General features: G+C 42.1%; 1 protein-coding gene across 9 annotated transcripts in view; it reads left to right on the top strand.

Moving 5' to 3' along the window:
* PTBP2 (polypyrimidine tract binding protein 2) overlaps positions 1–16,890 on the top strand; it is a 242,079-nt gene that overhangs the window by 104,601 nt on the left and 120,588 nt on the right. The gene's annotated exons all lie outside the window — the stretch shown is intronic.

The following is a 16,890-nucleotide window of genomic DNA, read 5'->3' as shown; positions in this document are numbered from 1 at the left end:
CCTTTTCCCTTAGCATGCCTGTCCTAGACCCATCCTCCTTCTGTTTGTGTCCTTCTTCAGCAAGGTCATGGGAGCAGATGCCAGAGAAATGTGCACCTTCTGAGTTGAGTGAGTGTGTAAAAGGGGACGGGAAAAACTGCATGAAGGCTTCTGCTTTCAGTGCTTCCCAAACATGTGGTCTCACTTCAATACATTTGCCAGTCAGCTAATCTATTTCTCTCTAAATTTGGTTGTCTTGTCAGATTTTGTGGGAGCAATATTTATTGGAAGTTTTTTGGTCACTGTAAACACAATTTGATCTATTTTATCCAAAATGAGTGTTTCTGTCTGCATGACTTACTTAGAACTTCATACAGCTAAGTCTCAAAAAAAGAATTTCAGTGAGTCACAAGTGCTGCAGGATGGCATGATGCCCTTCACAGAAATAACAACTACAGATGCATAGGAAAAAAAATAGAATTTGAGAATTTGAAGTTCTTTGCAAAATCTGCAACACTTTTATTATCAGTATTGCTGATAATACAAATGAGGCTGAAGCAACAGATAAGTGTTCTGGTCCAATGAATTCACCTACTGCTTATGATCCTTCCAGTCATATTTTTAACTGTTTTGGCATTCCCCATTAAATCTCCCTAAACAGTCTTCTTGCTGGTTCAGTGCTCTCGACCAGGAAGCTTGTGAGTTTGTGAGGATTTGTACTTGATCATGAATGATTCATGAAACAAGCTTAGAAAACTAAGTTTAACATCTTATTCAATGCTGAGGGAAAAAAAGAGCATCTTCTCCCATACTCGTAACAACTTGGCTAAAAAGGAAGAGTCTCAATGTCTCATTTTAAACACTGAAATTGAGAGCATCTGTTGCCTTTCCAGCTAAACCTCATCTCTACTAAGAAGCAAGAGGAAGCATTTTAATTTACTACTGTAGCTGGTTTTGTTTTTCATTCTGCTGATCCATTTGACCACATCCCAGCAGCAGGCACAGCCGGGCTATTGGGGCACAGCTGACAGCTGGGAGCTGCCCATGTCGGTCACCATTTCTCACTGCCCTTTAACCATGTGTTAGATTTTTCTCTAAAACCTTTGTCTGAGATCAGTTGATCTTTTATATATTTTGCAACTGGTTCTATATGCTCCTTAGGACAACAGAAAGCTTAAACTCCAGGTTGTTATATTCTAGTGCCTCTCCTTCTCCTCTCCCTTGACCTCTCTCTCTGTGCACGGCAGACAGAAGGGTGTGTTTGACACTCATAGCCTGGGAGCACACAGCACCATTTCCTGCCATGCCTATTCCACACAGACCATGTTTGGGTCTTGGTTTTCACACCAGTGAAATGGGGATAATTGTGTTGCTTTGATGTGCTGATAAAAGTGCCTTGTGAGAGCTAAATATTTCTTTGTGGAACATGCCATGGCATATTTGGAAACTCTGTATAGCAAAGGGTAGGTAGACAGCAGAGACATGGATCTGATGCAAAAAAATCAGGAAAAAACAGAAGGAGGTCCATGGTTATTCCTTTGCTGTCCTTTGTCTCCTATACTAGATCTGCAAGAGGATAAGGAACTTTTTCCTCTTCCTTTGCTGAATGAAAAGACCACAACACAGCCTACATCTGGGGACACCTGCTGAGAGAATAAAACACAATAAACATGAGCATGCTATGGTGAGAGACATATTTTGCTTGTACAATAGACATTTTGATCCAGAGTTACAGAAAGTTTAAAGCCATAAATTAAAATCAATTCAAATGGTTTTGTTATTCAACCTGAGGTTTTTTTGTTGTGCTTTGCGGTTTTTTTTAAGCTCGAAAAATTTTGATCTCATGGTTAATAGAATTATGAAAAAGAAGAAAGTACTTCTAAATAAGGTCTTCTAAGGTGTCCCCTGGGACTATGATTTGAAACTGGTCTTGCATTAATTGCAGTTTCTCTGGCTGTTTGTCAGGCCATTGCCATGCTGCGTTAAGGTCTCGATGCTTTTATCTAGCCCTCCCCTATTCCCTGTTTGTTCTTCAGCAAGGATGAGAGGAACCCTTACAGTATGCAAATACATAATGCTTTCTATGCTTCTTTCTTTAGAGACATAAAAGGATTTTTTTAAAAAGGCAAGTTGAATACATGGCAATAAAGACATAAATCTTCAGAAGCAGGCAAGCTACACTCCCTCTGCACTTCACAAATGAAGCATGGTTTTTGCAAAGAAAGAGTTTGTTAGGAGAACCAGAGGAAGCAGGATTTCCATAATGATTTGCAAGAAAGAATTCTGTAACACATGGCGCCGTATTTCCTTCAGAACTGCAATCCCCTTGGGACCAAATTCTTTACTACTTAATCACTGCAGTAATTAGAGATGATGTTGGCAAGTGTTCATTGAACGTTGTGTCATTTTACATCTTAAAACATTTTGGCGTTACTTTCCATTTCCTTTATTTGGTGTGTTCTGGTCCATCCCCTGGATGATTAGACACAGCTGGCCTTTGCTTTGGGACCAGGTCAGTTTTGCAATTAAGAACTGTGTTGGTCTGCACTGATAAAACCAGGGACTAAGTAGTTCTATTTATGGTTTATAAATGACTTTTCCACCAAACATTTTTTATAATGACTTGTACACAAGAGACTTGATGTGAAACAAATCTGAGTGAAACAGGATTCCAGCCACAAAAAATGGCTCTGTCCTACAGCGAGCCTTCAGATGTGGAAAACTGCAGTAAAAAAGTATTAAGATGAGACTGCATGAAGCAGAGCTCTGTAGATGGAAAATAATGTTGCAGCACCAAACCTGTGTGCAGAACGTGGCTGTGATTATGAGGAGTGCCCTGGGGGATGTGGGCAGCAAGGGGCAACCATCAGCAGCTTCTGCCTAATGCTGCTCCTTCTTCTCTGCTGCTCTGTGTAGGCTGGCCAATGTCATGTCAGATGAGGAGAAAGGGAAAAGTGAAATGGCTGTTCAACCCCTAAATCTGTCAATTGAAACTTCTGTTGGTAAGGCTGGGGGGACTGTGCTCGAGTGTTAATAATGCATCTGGAAATAGTGCAGCCTGACTTCTCTGCATTTCAGGTCTGTGCCTGAACCTGTCACTTCAGAAAAGTAGGAAAGGTTTTTACAATATATCATAATAGCTGAAGACCGCAGGTGTACATTTCAGTTTTCTAAAATCCAAGTGTCATTAACCATGTTGAGTGGCATATCAAGGCAACAGTGCATGGTGGAAGGTCCCTGCACTGCTCTTGCAGGCTCAGATTGTACTTTTACACTCTAGATCTTAATCTTCATTTTTCAAAATGTTCATGTGTCTGTTACTTTTTTTAAAATAGGCTTTGATGAGGCACTGGAGCCTTTCAAAGGTTACACTGGAGGGTGCAGCAATGGCCTGGCTGTGATGCACACTTCTCCCTGGCCCCACGTGTTTGAGCATCCTTTCAGCTGGGCAGGCATTGCAGTGCCCCTCATAATTGGGCTTGGGCTTGGATAAAGACTCTTTCCACTTTCAGTCTCATTTCTTGCAGGCTGAAACAGAAAATTAATCAGATGTAAAGTTCAGCTTAAATGACAATTTGTGTGACTAATGATCTTCTAAAAGACAAGGTGGTAGATTATGATGTCTTCTGAAATGCTTTCAGAGGAGAAAAACACACAGTAAAAATTATATGACAAATATAAAAAAGGGAAAAGAAAACAAAGTTAGTAACATAAGCAAGCACTAGCAGCCATTATGCTTTTAAATTATCTCTCCACAGCCTACAAATCTTTGCTTTGACTCACGCATACCATACATCTAGCAAAGAGAGAAATAATATTTTTTATTGCCACTCAATTATAACTGATATACTACTGTATCATTGTAAAATGTGTGAAAGCTGAAATGTACACACACAAAAATTTAAAATGGCAGGCAAGGAACAGCATATTAAAAGTGATAGAACTTTCTGAGCTGGTTTTATATACATCCTTTTCTCCCCTTATATGCATGTTCCAGGCAGGCAAAAAGTACTAATGAAAATTGGGAATGTGTAATAGCTCAAAACCAATTAAAGAAAATTACCTCTCCTTTTAATTCTGCTTACAAGCCTTTTCTGCAATATTGATTATTTTCCAGAGGTAAGTGATAGTATCTATTCTTTCTGCAATTAATCCATATGTTCATTTTGCATGGTGGTTTTAGAAATCCTCTGAGGTCCAGAATTAGGATACTGGTAACTAGAATAAAGCGAATTCTGTGACAGTTTCTGAGAAAAAATCTGGCCAAAGGCTGATTGTGCTGCTGCTGTGACAAAGACATCTAGTAGTGTATTAGTTGTCTGACATACCACAGGACAGGTTCTGGAATAATTTGAAACCAGAATTCAGATTGCACCTGGCCAATAACTTCCTTTCTGCAACACTAGGACTGAAAATTCCAGAGCTGTGGCTATATGGCGAATGCATGACAAAACCACTGTTTATCATTTTGTTTGCTACTCTTAAATAATTCTGATGTTCCTTTTTTTCTTCCATTTCAGAGTCTGTCACTTAGGAATATCTTCCAAGGGGTGATGCTAGTTTTGTACTGAAAGTTGTATCTCTCAGTCTTTGTTACATTCATCACATATGCCCAACTGATACCAAAGGGGGGAGTATGTTTTTAAGCATTTTTATGTAGACAATTCAAGCACTACTTTCTGTCATTTTTCCTGTGCAGATGCTCCTAAATCATCATGAGACAGGAGGTATTATGGGATGCACCTTAGGCAAAGTGCTGAACACATTCTGAGTGGCTGCAAGGCCAGGTACCTTGATAGTGCACATGGGAGTGTAAGAGCACTGGAGGTTCCCCAAGCTAGTGGCAATGGTACAATATAGACAGGTGTCTGTGTCTTACTTTACCTAGGTTTCCATTCCTTTTAGTGCTTCTACATCCATTTAATGGATTAATAACCACAGGATGTGCCAATCCCTGCTGTTCAGTCTGTCCAATATGACCAACCCTCCTTTTGTTTAGAAGAAACCTGAGAAGAGTAAATGTGAGTGCTTACAGCTTGGCTCTGTCCTACAGCCCCTGTTGCTGGGCAAACCTTTTGCAACCTTGAGGGCAGGGGCTTTGTCCCAAGCTTGCTCCCTCATGGTTCCCCCAGGAGCCCGGATCCAGATGAATCCTAGAGGCAAGCCCAGTCCTTGCCTCTAGGAAGAAGGACGCTCTTTCTCCAGTATTCTGCCATGCTGTGTTCTTGTTGTTTTTCTTTTTTTTCTTCTTTTTTTTTTTTTGTAATAAGAATCTCCTTGTAACACTTGAAGACTGAGTTTAAAATCAGCCTGGAAAGACAAATGGCAGAAATACAGCTGACCTCACCAGGTTTTCTGCTTTTAAGCTCAGGATGCAGTTTGTTACTAGCTGTGGGAAAACAAAGCGAGCCAAGATGCATCCTTTTCTCATTGACATAAATGACCTATTTTCTCTTCTGAGGCTCAAGACACCCTGCTCCAGGCCTCCCCAAAAAGAATTTGTGTTCTATAGCAATGATAATTATAAACTAGCCTCTGCTTTTGGTCACTTTAAATCCACATGGTATTTCACATGCTATTCTTTGTGCTGTCAGGCATACAGCAATTCTATCATGCTGCAGAAAAACCCCATACACTGTAAAAATGAGCTTCACTTTTTAAGTCATGTCAAGTAAATTGCCTTTGAGTGCATTATAAAAAACTGTTATACTTTCTAGGAGAAAAGTTTCCTATTCCATATTTTAAATTTCTGTCTGTTTCTTCAGAAGATAGAAAATCTTTAAAATTTGAAATTATGTTTGTCTATAAAAGCAGTATATTCAGAAATGTTCTCTGTATTTTAAATGTATTTTACATGAAGTTATAAATTACAACAGTGCCACAATTTCCAGATGTGTTTTATATAAATATGGATTAAGATAAATGTAGCAGGTTGAGCTAAAATTACCAATCCAAATTCCAATGCTTTTCATTATTCAGTTTCTGGATAAGAGCTTAAGTGATGTTTCCTTTAAAGAGGTATACCCTGGAATGAGGGATGCATATGCCTTCCAGCCAGGAGACCCAGCAGAGCACGGGTGAGAATCAGCAGCAGTTGTGCAGTGGGTTTTGTCTGTGTGAGAGTTATTTCTATCCCAGCAGACTGTCACAGGGAGTGCCCCTCTGCTTGGGAGCCTCAGCAGCGAGGTCACGGCTCCAGGCAGAGGGAGACTGAGTTTCCTTCTCAGGCTTTGATGGACTTTATCAGGCCTCTCTCTGTTACCATAGTTTCCATTTTGTTCTCTAGATAAGAAATGGAAATGTATAGTTCACAGAGGCCTTGATCAGTCGGTTGACATAGGGTCCCTGCCTGTGGTGAGGTTTAAGGGAATGAGAAGTAACTATGCAGAGTCCTGTTGTGTGCAGGTAAAAGTCTTTTCTTTCCTCCTTCCTTTTTTTCTTGCCTTGTTTGCTTGCTTTTAGCCATATCTCTGTTCACAGAAACTTGGTGGGACATCTGAACCACCAGCTAGGTAAAAGGATATCTTCACACAGTTTTACAAGAAGTATTGTCTAGTGATTGTGCATTCAGAAACTCAGCTGTTGTGTGCCCTTTAGTGAGCTTGTTCAGCTCCACCCCTTTTGGCTATGGACATTTTATTGGGAGTCCTACTCACATCACTCTTTTTGCACTGCTGTTCCCTTCCTGTTCTTGGGCTTCCTGCACTTGCAGCTCCAGTCTGAAATTTCAGAGCAGCCAGGGCAGTGTCTGTACTGAAGCACTAAGAAGTGATAAAAGCAGTGGCTGCAGTTAACCACCACTAATACTACCTCTCTCACAGAAACAGTCATTGCCTTCAAATGTCCTCTCCCTCCCTAAAATCCCAGGGAAGAATCACCGTTCCTTCCAGCACAAGAAAGGCTACATGAAGGTTAGGGACAATCCTCCACTGCCCATTGCTCTCCCTTTTTTTACTGTCAGTGGAAATTTCAGATCACTTTATTCACATGCCAGTATCATTCCCCCTACTTTCTTTATCTCTGGGCAGTGGCCAGGACTTTGGAGTCAATGCAAGTATTGTTGTGCAGAAGCAGTATTCTCTGTCACTGTTCCTTTTACCTTAATAAATAGATACTATCTGCAAGTGAAGGAAGGCAGTATGTGTTTTCTTTTAATTTATTTTGCAGGCACTGTTAAAAGGTAGAGAACTCATTATGTTCCAGCCAGACAGGAAGTTTTATTTACAATTTCTTACCTCAGAGCAGCTGTGGCAAATTATATCAGCCCTTCAATTCGCGCATTATCATTACTTCCTCACTTTCATACCCTTTCCGGAATTACACTACCACTGACCTGATGAACCCATTTTCCTTTAAAATCACTCCTATTTTATGTTTAGAGATTGCTTGGGAAAACTCAACAGCAGCAGCTAAAAGAGCAGGCAGGTTGGCTGTGTATAATCTAAAGGTCAGTCTATTTTCAGGTACTTCTTCAGGCTCCTGCTGAAGAAAGCATGGAGCCATCTGTGCCCATACAGGTGTCAGAAGTTTGTTCTTGCACACAGCGCAAAAGGCAAAGCCAGGGGAAACAGCCACTGACTCCCCTGATGCCTCCTCTTTGATCCTGGAGGCTGCAGGGTGCCTGAGAAGATACTCATCCCAGGACACAGCAATTCACCTCCCACCAGTGATTCCCTTTTTGTGCTGTTGCTTTGAAGGAAGGGATCTCATTCCCATTCTCTGACAGCAGGACTCAGAGATGGAGCTGGAGTGGATAGGTGTCAGTATGACAGGGATCAATGGTTCTTTGAGGGTTATCTGCCTCTTCTGCAGAATTCAAAACTTTTGTAGTTTACCCATCTGTTCACCTATCCCTGCCAACTACATCATCATGGAACTGTAATCCCAACCTCCAGTTCTGTATTTGTGGGCTACATCTGTAGAAATGAGCTCCAGCAACACAGGATCCCTTCCCTTTTCTTGTGGCTCCTTAGCCACTTCTGCCTCTACCTAAAAAACATGCTTTGACACCACAGATACCAAACCTCCAATTCTCCAGCTGGGCCAGGCAGCATGGCAGGATGAAAAGCTTTGTCTTCTCTTGCATTTGCAATAGCTTTCCCTTCCAGCCCAAGTCCCTCTTTGGCTCCATGCATCTCCATCTCCATTGTACGTTTTGTGCTCCTTTTACACAGTAACTAATATGCTAAAATATTAGAGAATATACTAGAGAAATGTACTGTTTTATTGAGTAAACTCTGAATTGCTGCTGCTCAGTTTGCTGTGAGTTGTGACTTTGCTCTGAGTTATTTTTACCACTGAGAATTGCCAAGCTTTATACCATGTTTTGCACAGGAACTCAGCTGCCCTTTCACTGTTGTGTTTGTAATTCCAATGAAGCTGCCTGCTCTTGCAAGGTTTCTCTTTCTTTCTCACTCTTAGTATCCTGTTTAAATACAAGAAATGCAAATAAATGATTTAAATTCTGTATTTTGCAGGGAAACTTCCTGCTGAGACTTCACTTAGACCAACTGATATCTTCTTCCTGCCTGGAGAAAACCTTTGTTCTCGAGACTGAAGACAGGCACTTAAAAGTAAGCCTGTTTGGTCTGCCCCTATTAACCAGCAGTGCTGACAGAGAAAATCGCTTTTCCCCAGTGTTCAGCACTTGAGAACCACAGGATTGAGATTGTTTATTCAGACTGCTTGATTCTTTGGTATCATCCAGTAGGACAGGCTGGGTCACTACTTGATTCTCATTTCTCTTCACATGAAGGTTTCAGCTCCCTTGGACTGCCATGAATCCCAAGCAATGATCCTGGTTTTGTCCTGACAGCCCCCCCAGGTTTCCATTGTAATTCCTGGACTGGTGGTCAGAGAGACCCCTCCCATGGGCTCTGAACCCCTCCTCTGCTGGGATGATGGGGGAAGGCATCAGCACAAGCTGCGAGATGGCACCACCTGGGAGATTTTGTTTCTTTTTGTGCTGCCCTTCTCTCAACAGGGCAAGCTCTTGGGGCAGATAAGATGTATTACATGACGGGAAGATGTGCAATTGTCTCCTAAAAGATGTCAGTTCAGTATTGCTGCAGATGAGAGGCAACTGTTCTATTTCTGTCCTTAGTCTGAAATAATTTTCGTTGGGATTGCTGAGGGTCCTTCTTTGCTGAATGGGACCTCTGTGTAATGCTAAAAGGAATATTCTGTTTAATGTTCTGTTTCCCAACCCTTTGTCTTTCCTTCACCCAAGATAACTGCCAGCATGTTCATGAGTTTTTCATTTGAATGAAATTTTGCTCTAGCTGTGGGCAGAATATAGAAAGAAATCAATAGCTATTAAGATACGTGATACTGCAGGATATGGGATCCTACTGGTAGAAAAAGCAAGGCCCATTTATTTATTCACATACCCGAGTGCCTGCATTCACAGTCTGACCTCACTGCCCAGGTCCTGCTCTTCCCCCAGGTTTTCAGTGGGGTTTTTGTTGCCAAATGCTGAGCAGAGGATGTTTTGCCCATTGCATTCTGCTATGTTCTGTGCTAGTTTCCTGTGAAAGTGCCTTCAGGTATTTTCCCAGGGCTCACATTTATTTGTTCAAGAACAAGTTAAGAAAGAAGAGTGACTGGAGGTTTTAAAACCCATTTTCTTTTTATCTAGTGTTCTGTTAAAGCTTTCCTCCTAAGCAGCTTACAATAATATAAACAACCTGCAGAAAAAACTTTCTGTCAATCTACTGCTATAAATTCCTGCAAGTCCAGGGGCTTCAGGAGCTGTATATTGCACCGAGAGCCCTTGGAGTCAGAGATAACTATCAGATAATTCACTCCTCTAAAAAATACTCCCCTATATTCAGAGTGAGTGGAGAGCAGGAGGGGGAAGAGGAGATGGGAGGGGATGTGGAGGGGCAGGAGTGGGGTACCTGGCGTGTGGGACAGGCATGGAGACCAAGGGACACACAGGAACAGCAGCTGAGTGAGTGTTTGCCTTTCCCAGTGCCCCTGGCTGTTGCTTTACCAGGCTCCTCGGCTGCACACCTTCTGGTTGGCATAAAAGACACTTTTCTTTCTTCCAGCTTGTGTGGGTGCAGCACAGGATTCAGCCCCTGGGGCTGCTTTAGCACAGAGAGCAGCCATGGCTCTGTGCTGCTTCGGCTTTGGAGGGGCTCAGGAGTAACGAGCAAAATCTAATTAAGAAGAGTGAAATACAGTAGGGTAAGCCAGCTGCATTGGAGTGTGAAATGGAGCCATTATAAAACAAAACACTGTACAGCAGCAGCTCAGGAGCTCACAGCATTGCAGCGTGCTGACTGACTTCCCTGGCACCTGAGCAGGAATGCACCGGTGAGAGCTGGTGATGGGTCAGGCTGCCCTGCCAGAGCACTCAGCTCCTGCTCAAGGGGCAGCAGGACAGGGGACATGCCAGGGCACTCAGCTCCTGCTCAAGGGGCAGCAGGACAGGGGACATGCCATGGCACTCAGCTCCTGCTCAAGGGGCAGCAGGACAGGGGACATGCCAGGGCACTCAGCTCCTGCTCAAGGGGCAGCAGGACAGGGGACATGCCAGGGCACTCAGCTCCTGCTCAAGGGGCAGCAGGACAGGGGACATGCCATGGCACTCAGCTCCTGGTCAAGGGGCAGCAGGACAGGGGACATGCCAGGGCAGCACATGGCCTGGCCAGGCTGGCACAGGAGGGATGGAAAGGGGGTCCTGAGAAAGCACTAGTGCAATCAAAAGAGGAGGGAAAGGAAAACAAGCTGGGCAGTGAGGGGTGACCATGAAGGGCAGGTGTGGAGCAAGGCTGGGCCTTCCCCCTCAGAAAATGAAAGACTCTGCAGCTATTAGAGCACAGGTTTCCATCCTCTGGTAATGGCTGTGAGAGCTGCTCTGCTCTGCTCTGCTCTCAGGGTGCCACGCTGAGGGCAGCGTGGGCCACCACTCTGCTCTGGGAGGAACTCAGCAGCTCCATGTGTGTGAAAATTTGCCTCTTTGGGGACAATTTTTTGAAAAAACTCCAAACAACACTCTCCCACAACACACACTTTTTGAGCTGGCAGTGTTCTGAGATCAACAAGTAAACCTTTAAAATACAGAAGTTGTATTTGTTCTTCATGACATTAGAATTTATGAAATTATAGCATTAGCTCTATTATTTGAATTTATGAAAAAAAGATGAAAAAAATTGGTCTTGCTGGAAAAACAACTTTTGAAACAGGAAGGAATGGTTTCAGTATCCTTAAAATATTTTTTTATAGTAATTGCTTGCAGTTGCTTCTCTCTTAAAGTTGGAGAAAGGGCATCTTGAATGCATTACAGTAAGTTCAGCCCAAGTGAATCTGCTTTCAAGTATGCTATAAAGGATACCCACACTAATAGGATTACTACAAAGAGAACTTGTTGTCTTTGTATTTAAAATCCTACGGTTAATTTGTCTTAGTTCCACCCCTCTAAAAATTTTTGTAACAAATTTCTATTGACAGTCATTAGTTAATGATGTTTCACTGTTAAATGCTCACAAGAAATATCTAACACCTGCTGGGAAAAATTATCCGTAAAGGTTATCTCAGTAAGGCATGGATGTAAAATGTCAAAGGACAACTTCATCTCTTTCTCCTCCTTCATCCCCCACCCTTTCAACAGGCAGGAAAACCAGGGGAATGTTTGCAAAGCTGTGCTTCCCTCCAGCCTCTCTTCTCTCTCAAGAGAGCCTTGGGATATACTTATTTAAGCTATCAGGGTGTCCAAAGGTAGAAAACTGAATGCAGATAAAATTAATAATTTACTAAAGCTTTGCTGGAGAGCAGCAGACCACACCACCCACCACTGCCACTGAAGGACAACTGAGCAATGAGGGCAAGGGGCACCTCCTGCCAGTGTGGAGGGGAGCAGCAGCCAGGGACCCTGCGGGCACAGGGGCACAGGAGCACAGGCAGATTGCCCCTGGCTTCAGATGACAACTTGTTGGCTGCAGTCCCCTTTTCTTATTGTTTCAGCATTCTGCTGTTCCTGTGGTCTGGAAAAAATGTGGCTAAACACTTCCCTTTGTGGCCCCCACAAATCCCACTGTATTTCATGCACTGACTTGTGTCTCAGGGGTATGTAGTAGGGTTTCCAGTCCTGCCCTCAAAACCAAGACACTGCAGACCAACTGAGAGATTCAGATTCAAATAGTGAAATTTATTTTTTTTTCTCGCTACAGTTAGATGTTTTGGGGGGGTTTGTATTTGATTACTGCTATTCATATTTGTGAATGCACCTGTTAATGTAGGTGGTAGGCCTATGCAGGAGATCAAAGCTGCTCACAGAAAAGTCTTTGCAGAATCAGTTTTATGTTATACCCCACATTTCTCCAAAGCAGCAAGGTAGAGAGTCTTTTTGCTTCTGAGATCAAAATTCATTCTCCAGAACAGTCTAGGTGTTTGTTTTTAATCGTCTGTGTTACTATCTGTGGCCTGTTTGTAAATGGAGAGCAAGCAGCAGCAATTATGATCAAGCCTGGCTGCAGTCTTGGGCCTTGTGTGCTGGTTTTGCCTGGGGTGCAGAAAATCTTCTTCATCTTCCTTCCATGAAGCCAGCAGTCCAAAGCTTGGCACATTCTGTACTTTGCAGGGCTCTTTTTGACCTGTGTCTCTCTTGCACCTTACAGCAGGAACTCCTGGTAGCTGAGTGTGCTCTTTGTTGTTCCCACTCGGTCGCTTTGTGCAACTGTAGAGCCCCTTCATGTGGCTGATCATTGTGGCACCTCGTTGTGAGTGCTAGCAAGGGCTCACATCTGGCCAGGCAGCTTTGCAGTGCAAACTGATTAAAACAGAAATGTTCTGGAAACCAGAGAATCTGAGAGTCTGATGAAGGTCTGGGACTTGTGACTGCAGAGATTTTTCATTGGTAAATGCAGCCCATGGCGGGAGACACATTGATTAAGGTCAGAACTTCAACATTTTTGTCTTCTCTGTTCCTGGTATTTCTCATATTGATTTTACCTTTTCTGTTATTTGAGTTTCACATATTTATTTACTTTGTCTCCTGTAGCCAATGAACAGAGCGAGTGTCTGATTATCAGAGGTCTGATTGCATTCAGTGGCTGAGTGTTACAGCCAGTGCTCTCTGCTCTTCCTCTTGAGTATGCTGTGTTGTGTATTGATGGAACTGGGTAAAATACCTCTTGTGTATCTCCTGGAATCAGCCCAAGGCAGTTTTGCCAATGCAGTGTCTCTCTGTCAGTACCATCTTTCCTATCTTGATGTTGTTGTGACAAGAATTTTTTTCTGCCTACACAGTATCTTGATAATGATATTTATTGACTCTACCTGATAGAGGCATTTTGCACCTATACCAAAGAATTTTGGAGAAAGAAAGTCTTTACAACCTCCCAGAAAACCTGTCCAGGTAAAGTTTGATGTGTGACATGTGTAAGCATGTTCCCATTCATTGTGGTTTTAGATAAGTGTGCTCATGATGGGTAACAAAAGCATAGAAATACCTTGGGAGTATGAAGGGACTGTTTCTGTTCCTTAAGCTTTGATAACATGTTGACATCCTTAGTGAAACTACAGAAAGGTCAATATCCTTTGCTGTCTTTTCCAGTGACATGTTTTGGAATATTTTTCTTTTTGTTCACATGCTCTCTCTGTTCTCAGGTGAATACAGTTGTAGCTCTCTCTTATGGACAGCTCTTCTCTGTTTTGTGCTGTGTCATAGAGATACAGATATCTGACAGCTGCAAAACATGCCTCAGAAAATTCACTGAATCCTGGTGGTGTGACAAGCAAAACCCTTGCAAATCCCCACTGCTTTTGTAACTGCATAACAGGAAACCCCTGATGTTGGGTTCATAAAGGATGGCTTTGCAGGACTCTGAGAAAATCCTCACTGTGGTTTTGGAGGTTTTAAAAAAATCTCTATTATTTTTGTAACAAAGTTTGCATTTCTTTTCAAGTTCGTGACCTTGCCAACATAAATGCATACAAAACTTCATCACTGGGATGATATATATTTTGTATTTTTTTTTCTTAAACAGCCATTTTCCCTCACATCCTTCTCCCTTATCCCAGTCTCCCCTGCTTCTTTTTCTGCAATATGTGAAAGCATTGGCTCCAGCTCTTCTGTTGTTTGCAAAGACCTCAACACAGCTGGTGATTATAGGGAGAAATGTTGTTTGATGGGCACAACAGGGCCTGAAGGCTGCTAGCAGGTTCCTGGTCCTGACCCTGCTGGGACAGGCCCTGTGCCAGGGTCCCCTCTGGGTGTGCCGCAGGGCACAGCTCTGGCACAGTGGCACTGGTGCCTGCTGCCACCCCTCAGCTCTGGGACACAAGCTCTTCCCACCCTCAGCAAGTCCCTTCACTCTTCTGGTGCTTGTGTTTCCTGGGCTGCCTACAAACCTGCCAAGAAAGGCAGATTATTATTCTGGACCCTCTTTTTCAGTGTGAGTGTTGGGAAGGGAAGTAAGGTGTAAGCACAGCCTTTCCTCTGCTGGGATCATAGTCACTGCTCTTACTGTGGTTTCTCACTTGGCACATTGTTCCCCTTTCCTGGATTAATCCCCAAAGTATACAGAGGTTTCTCCTAGGCCTGGATGTGTTATCAGATATCTTTGTAATTGCAGGAGCATGAGCTGTGGGGTGCACATATGTATACCCCCAAACAACTCTACTGCAAAGAAAGTTTCTCATTATATTCTTAAGTAATAAATCTTTTGCAGCCACCCCCATATTGTTAATATTCATCAGGGAAGGGATAGTCAAGAGCAGAATCCACAGAAGGGTTGCATGTATGGTCACAGAAGCAGAAGGGTTGTCTCAGAGCTGGAGCACCCACTCTGTCCCATAAATGTCTCCTGAATCTGTGCATTGAGGCCATCCCTGAAAGCTGGGGGTGTTAGCAGCAGTTCTTGTGCACCAAATGACCTCAAGCACAGATTCTCTGTTGCTCACCCACAGCTTTCAGGTGCTCATTCCCTTTTTTGCCCTTGATCTGCATGTATTTGGACCTACTCACCTGGAGGGGAAGGGCTTGTGTGTGCATGTGGCTTGCCAAGGAGCCAACTTGCAGCACACTCTTACAATGGAAAAGCTCCTCTTTCTGAATGTTTTCTGCAAGAATAGCTGAGATAATCAAGCCTTCAAAGTAAATGGAGGGGAAAAAAAAAACCCTCAAACCAAACCTCAAAATTTCAACAGGGCTATTTCCAAGCTCTGTCAGCAATACTTAAGTGAGCTGGGACATCTCTGAGAGCAGAAGATGTGGGTGGAAAAATTTAAAAAAACCCCAAAAAACAAAAAAGGAAAAGTATATGCACAGCAGGCCTGTGAAAAAGCAGTGCTAGAAGACAATTTTTAAAGGTCAGAATTATTATAGGGCATTAATTAGCAGACTGATAATGCTCAAATTGCCTTAGCAAATTTAGACACTGTGTAAGGCCACATGCTGCAAGGGCTGCAGCCACCTGAAAAGAATTTGGACACTTTAACAGAAAATATGTCCTGCTCAGAACAGAGCTAGAAGAACATAATGACAAAACAATATGACTTCCCTAAAGTAATTAGGAGGTGGTAGTGAGAGTAAATAAGCTTTTGCAGAACATAGTGAACCAAATGAGAGCAAATAAACTGTGTGCCAGTGCAGGAAGAGAAGGTAGCTAATCCTGGATTTTAACAGTGGTACTTGAGCTGCTAGCAAAAACAAACATGTCATTGCAAAGCAGGGGAATTACAAAACATATTGAATATATTTATTTACCAGTTCCTGATCCCAAATGTTCTCCAACCATAAGAAGTCTTTGATGCATTAGTGAGGTCTTCATTTGGCCCCTAGAGAGCTCAGGTAGGTTACATAGTTGTCAGGGATAGTACTTACCGTGCATTTACATTTCTAAGATACATTAATAAAAAGTAAATCTGAAACATGTTTATTTTTTCTTGCTCTTAAATTCAAAGTAGATCATGGCTGGACATGTATTCCTTGCAATTCAGGAGTTATTTTACTACTTCTTTTTGGTAATATATTGGCTAAAGAAATACTTAGATAGTTATTTATCGGGTAATTTTGTGCATCTTTTAACAAGATAGTAGCTGTTGGAGGGGAGTAATAACCGACTTTTAAGTTTTCTTCCTTTTTATGGGTGGCTGAACTGCAGAATTATAACTGAAATTTGAAGATGGTTATATTTAGGAAATTGGCTTCATTCATTGTAGACAGAGTATTTCTGAAATTTGGAGTATCATTTGGCTTCCATCTCCAGCCTTTCAGCTTGTAAAAGTGCACAATGCAGGGCAGGTGTGTGAGTGTATTTGTACTCAACTTATCTGTAAATATAAAGGCTTTGTATATCATAGGTACATATGGAAGACATGTATGTGTATGATATATATATGTGTGTGTGTGTATTCTGAGCAGTATTTGCCATGAAATGGTTCTAGCACTGCAACATTATATTAAATTACCTGTTAGAGGTACTTGTGAAAACTATATCTAATTTATCTTCTCAACTGCATGAAGAAAATTCTAGTTAATGCTTTACTGTGACTTCTGTGATAGAGTATAAAAATAGTTGGAAGGAGAACCATGTCTAATATTTTTCCATTATGAATTTCCATTGAATTGACTTAACAGTCCAAGATAAAGTGAGCTGAAAATTTCTTTTTTTTTTTTTTTTTCATTTTTGATGGGGACACGTAGATTGAGGTTAGAACTCTCCAAAGATTATCTGCTGAGTGCCAGCATTTAATGAATCTCATTTGTTTTCTTGATTAAGTCTGCTATTACCCCTGTTTAGTCTTGTCATGAGCCCATTAGCCAGAATTCTCATATCATGGTTTAGAAGAAAAATTAGCCTAGAAGAACAGCAGTCATCATCAGTCAATTTTCAGTTTACAATTTATGAATCCAGGAACCTGTAGCCTCATACATATCTATTAAAAAAAAAAAAAAAACAA

This window comes from Melospiza georgiana, chromosome 9, assembly GCF_028018845.1.
Source record: "Melospiza georgiana isolate bMelGeo1 chromosome 9, bMelGeo1.pri, whole genome shotgun sequence".
In the NCBI taxonomy this organism is placed as follows: Eukaryota; Metazoa; Chordata; class Aves; order Passeriformes; family Passerellidae; genus Melospiza; species Melospiza georgiana.
This window is presented reverse-complemented; position numbering and strand designations above follow the sequence as displayed.